Source organism: Mauremys mutica, chromosome 1 (assembly GCF_020497125.1).
Source record: "Mauremys mutica isolate MM-2020 ecotype Southern chromosome 1, ASM2049712v1, whole genome shotgun sequence".
NCBI classification, from domain to species: domain Eukaryota; kingdom Metazoa; phylum Chordata; order Testudines; family Geoemydidae; genus Mauremys; species Mauremys mutica.
The window spans coordinates 332,576,853-332,582,741 of NC_059072.1; positions in this window are offsets into that span (position 1 = coordinate 332,576,853).

The following is a 5,889-nucleotide window of genomic DNA, read 5'->3' on the forward strand; positions in this document are numbered from 1 at the left end:
TCCAACCCTAATAATCTATGATTACTCCTTGTTCTGTCATCTGAGAACAGTCTAGATCCATCCCCTTTCAGGTAGTTGAGCTTTCTCCTCCCCCACCAAGAGCTGACCATCCTGCTGATGGTCTTACTGAATTCCCCCACTGCCACCCATGTTGAAAGAGGGCAGAGCATTTTCTTCTGTTTTGATCCAGAGGCATTTACAATGTACCCCTTTGTCAAAATTTGTTTTGAGGTGTTTGACATTTTGGCTTTGTTTGAACAATGTGAATCTCAGCTGAAATTCCCATGGTTCATATAATTTTGTTTAGAGCAGTTGAAACTGCACATTTTGTATTATTTCAACTCCAAATTGTAAATCAGTCCAGGTTTGTTCAACACTGAAGTCAGGTTTAGTGATGGTTGGAGGAAGCTGGTCTTGAAGTGGCCCTGGGGACCAAGTTTTGTTTCTAGTGCTAGAGGTCCTTTGTTCAAATCCAAATGAACTGTGTCTTTTGGGACCAGTGGCACAATGCCTAATGTGTCTGCCCACAGATCACAAGTTTATAGGCTTGACTTTTGTCAGTTTCATATGTTCCATTTTCAAGATTGGGTCTTTTTTAGAAAGAGATGTGTTATTCAAACAGGAATGAAATCAGGAAAACTCTGTGGCCTAAGTTATTCAGGTGGTCAGATTAGATGACCACAGTAGTCTTTTCTTGTTTTATAGTCTATTAACCTTGTCTGAGTGTGAACTGATAACAAAACAAGAAAACCAAATTTACCCAATTTTGAGTTTAAATTGCCAAACAAGCAAACAAACAGAAAAGTAATCTATTCCTGACTGGATGTAAAACACAGGGTACGTCTACACTATGGGACTATTCCGAATTTGCATAAACCGGTTTTGTAAAACAGATTTTATAAAATCGAGTGCGCGCAGCCACACTAAACACATTAAATCGGTGGTGTGCGTCCATGGTCCGAGGCTAGCGTCGATTTCTGAAGCGTTGCACTGTGGGTAGCTATCCCGTAGCTATCCCATAGTTCCCGCAGCCTCCCCCGCCCCTTGGCATTTCCGGGTTGAGATCCCAGTGCCTGATGGGGCAAAAATCATTGTCGCGGGTGGTTCTGGGTAAATGTCGTCAGTCACTCCTTCCTCTGGGAAAGCAACGGCAGACAAGCATTTCGCGCCTTTTTTCCCTGGATTGCCCTGGCAGATGCCATAGCATGGCAATCATGGAGCCTGTTTTGCCTTTTGTGACTGTCACCGTATGTGTACTAGATGCTGCTGACAGAGGCGATTCAGCAGCGCTATACAGCAGCATGCTTTTGCTTTTGCATGACAGCAGAGATGGTTATCAGCCATACTGCACCATCTACCAATCCATAAATTGGTAATAAGATGATCATGGCTACCAGTCCTTTTGCACTGTTCCATTTGCTGCTGTCATAAGTGCCCCTGGCTGCTCTTAGCCAGGGGCGCAAAAGCCAAAATTGGGAATGACTCCCTGAGTCAATCCCTCCTTTTTGGTATCTAAAAATAGAATCAGTCCTGCCTAGAATATGGGCAAGTGTACTAGAGAACCACTGTATCAGAGAACCAGAGAGCACAGCTGCTCTGTGTCAGATCCTGCAGAAATTATGAGCTGTATGCTATTCACAGGGGGTGCTCCTGCAACAACCCCTCCTGTTCATTTCATTCTTCCCCCAGCCTTCATGGGCTACCGTAGCATTGTCCCCCCACTTGTGTGATGAAGTAATAAAGAATGCAGGAATAAGACACAGTGACTTGTTAGTGAAGGCAGCCTCCAGCTGCTATGATAGTCCAGACAGGACAGTAAGGAGTGCATCCCTCTGCTAGTTCAGGGGCACTTGAATCTTTTCTTTACACATGAAGGGTGGGGGCTGATGGAGCTCAGCCCCCTGTTGCTATGACGATGATGGATATCAGCCATACTGCACCATCTACCAGGAAAAATTAGGACCAGGCGACCTTGATCGACCTGTCCCAAGCAAGTTGGTATGGTATGGTTACCAGTCCTTTTGCACTGCCCCATGTGCCAATAGGCTGATGATGAGGACGGGTAGCAGTCCTATTGTACCATCAGCCACCCATGGCGGGGTGGGAGGAAGGATGTTGTTGTTGAGTGCTGCACCATCCCGTCTATCTGCAGCATTCAGTAAAGATAGGGTGACATGTAAAAGAGTCAAGACAGGATTGTTTTCCCTTTCACTTCTGGGGGTGGGTGGGGGGGGTGCGTAAATTGCCTAGCTATGCCCTGACCCACTGCGGACACTGTTTTTGACCCTAGAAGCATTTGGAGCTCAGCCAAGAATGCAAATGCTTTTCAGAGACTGCAGGAACTGTGGGATAGCTTGAGTCCTCCAGTCCATGAGCGTCCATTTGATTCTTTGGCTTTCCGTTACGCTTGCCACGCAGCAGTGCGCTGAGTCCCTGCTATGGCGTCTGTCTGGAGATATTTAAAAAATGATTTTGAATTTCGTCTTCTGTAACGGAGCGCTGATAGAACAGTTTTGCCTGCCCTTACAGCGATCACGTCCGCATCGTCCATGCTGGAGCTCTTTCTTTATTTTGATTTTTAACTGCATCACCACCCGTGGTGATCGGAGCTCCACGCTGGGCAAACAGGAAATATTCAAAAGTTCGCGGGGCTTTTCCTGTCTACCTGGCCACTGCATCCGAGTTCAGATTGCTGTCCAGAGCGGTCAGTGGTGCACTGTGGGATACCGCCCGGAGGCCAATACCGTCGATCAGCGGCCACACTAACCCTAATCCGATATGGTAATACCGATACTAGCGCTACTCCTCTCGTTAGGGAGGAGTACAGAAACCGGTTTAAAGAGCCATTAAAATCGATATAAGGTGCCTCCTAGTGTGGACGGTTGTGGCGTTAAATCGGTTTTACGCTCCTAAAACCGGTTTAAACGCGTAGTGTAGACCAGGCTAGACACACACACATACACAGAAACTGACCTATCTCATAGAACTGGAAGGGATCCTGAAAAGTCATCAAGTCCAGCCCCCTGCCTTCACTAGCAAGACCAAGTATTGATTTTGCCTCAGATCCCTAAGTGGCCCCTTTAAGAATTAATTTAAATTATTAAAATTGAACTCACAACCCTGGGTTTAGCAGGCCAATGCTCAAACCACTGAACTATCCCTCCCCCTCATAAAGATACATTTTTGCATTCAGGAAACGTAAAGTGTCTTTTCTTTCTGCAAAATCATTACATGTCCTCACATATTAATATACATGCAGTGATATCAGTCAGCTCTGTGTTCTTGGGGAACCAGGACACAGTATCCAGCCTGTCTGACTCATGAAGGACACCCCCCACTCAGTCTCTGCATGAACCAAAACTGATCAAGACTTATTGAAAGCAATGAAAAGGTGTTGGGAGACACACCTAAACCCCTCCTGACAAGGGTGACAGGATTAAGGCAATTCCCCTAGCCTCATCTGCACCAAAGATGTGACAGGGAGACATCTCCATTTCCATACAGAATGGAGAACAGAGATTCCAAGGCAAGAACCAGACTGAACTCTGGGACCAGAAAAGCAGGGAAGTGTTATATCCTTGGGGGCAGCTGGTTTAGGAAGAAATCACTTGAGGCCAGACAGCAGACAGCTAACAAAACTACCATTTTATTTACAGACACAGAGCTCACCCAACCGGCTGAAGCTGGCTGGGCTATCCCCTAATAATCTAACTCAGTTGCCATAGGAACAAAAACCATGGCAACCAAATACACAACATATTCCTCCCCCCCAATAAGAACATCCCCTAAATAAAACACACACTAGACTAGAGAAGGAGGGTAGACTGCCTCCATTCCCAGCTAAACCCTGGGGATTATTTTGCCCCATAACTGTGGGTTCACCCTAGCTAAAGATCCAGCCAATGAGGAGGCCTTCTGTCTCTAGGTGGATTACGGCGAACTTCTGGTGTTGTTGCACCCGAAAGTACCATGGGCTCAGGGTCCGCAGCACGAACAGGTGAGGAGGTGGTATCAGCTCGTGCTGGGCAAAGGGGTATCTCAGCCGCCGGCAGTAATGGAGGAGAACAGTCAGGAACAGGTGATTCATGATTCGGTCTCACCAGAAGAGGTGAAGTCACACCACTCAACTGCAGATGTGTCCTGAGGACTGGCATGATCTGGCAACAGCTGATCTACATGTCGCCACCAGGTAAGATTCTCTGCAGTCCGGACTGTGTAGGAAACAGGTCCTGTTTGAGTGATGATTGTGGCAGGGACCCATTTAGCTCTGGAAGTATAATTCCGAGCCAAAACTGGCTGTCCCGGGCTAAAGGTTTGGTCTTTTGCTCTGGGTGCCCGTCTGATGACTTGATATTGCTGCTGATGTTGCACAATTTGTTGGGGTTCAGAAGGTTTCAGCAGATCAAAGCAAGTGCACAGCTGTCGTCCCATCATTAGAAAGGCCGGGGATGCCTGGGTCGTAGCATGAGGTGTGTTTCTGTAGGAAAGTAAGAAGGTATCCAGACGCTTTTGAATGGAGTGTTGTCCCCTTGCTGATTTCAAAGCGTGTTTCATTGTCTGCACAAATCTTTCAGCTAATCCGTTGGTGGATGGATGATATGGTGCTGACGTGCAGTGGTGTATCCCATTTGCCTTCATAAAATTTTGAAACTCCTGAGAGACGAACTGCGGTCCGTTGTCGCTCACAAGTTGTTCTGGCAGACCAAAACGACTAAAGAGTCCTCGTAGTTTTTGGATAGTACTCTCTGCAGTAGTGGACTGCATTATAGAGACTTCTGGCCATTTAGAATGGGCATCTACTGCCACCAAGAACATGCTTCCTTCAAGGGGGCCAGCAAAGTCAATGTGAATACGTTGCCACGGCTTTTCAGGCCAGTCCCATGGATGTAGGGGTGCCCACTGGGGTGCATTCCTCACACCCTGACATGACATACAAGCTTTTGCCTTCTCTTCAATAGCACTGTCCAATCCAGGCCACCAAAAATAGCTTTGTGCAATTTCCTTCATGCGCACTATTCCACAGTGACCGGAATGTAGCTGTTCTAACATCTGTGATCTCAGTGGTGGTGGAATAATGACACGTCTCCCCCACAACAAACAACCAGAGTGGACCGATAACTCCGTCCTCCTGGACATGTAGGTAACAAGGTCGGGTGAGACCGGAGAGGTTTGTCGAGATTTTCCATGCATCACCAGGTCCATAACTTGGACCAATACTGGGTCAATGCAAGTTGCCTTCTTTATCTGAGTAGCAGTGATGGGTGTATTCTCTACCTGTTCAAAGTAGAAGATTTCCTTTTGGGCACTATCTTGATGTTTGACCGGCAAAGACAACCTTGAGAGGCCATCTGCATTGCCATGCAGAGTGGATTACCGATATTTGATTTCATATGTGTGTGCTGAAAGTAACAATGCCCAACGTTGCATACGACTAGCAGCTAATGGGGGAACGCCTGTGTAGGGTCCAAAAATTGACGTCAGAGGTCGATGGTCTGTGAGAAGAGTAAACTTTCGCCCAAACAGGTACTGATGAAACTTCCGAATTCCAAAAACAATTCCTAATGCCTCACGTTCGATTTGGGCGTAGTTAGTTTCTGCTTTGCTTAGAGTGCGTGAAGCAAAAGCAATAGGTCTCTCTTCTCCCGAAGGCATAATGTGTGACACAACTGCTCCCACTCCATAAGGGGAGGCATCCCAGGCCAATTGTAGGGGTAAGGCTGGATCAAAGTGCGTTAAAACTTCAGAATTTAGCAATGCATCCTTAGCTTTGTTAAATGCAACATCACAGGCTTCAGTCCACTTCCAGGCCTTGTTCTGCCCAAGGAGCTCATGAAGTGGTTTTAGCAGTGTGGCTAACTGTGAGATGAACTTTCCATAATAGTTCAGTAG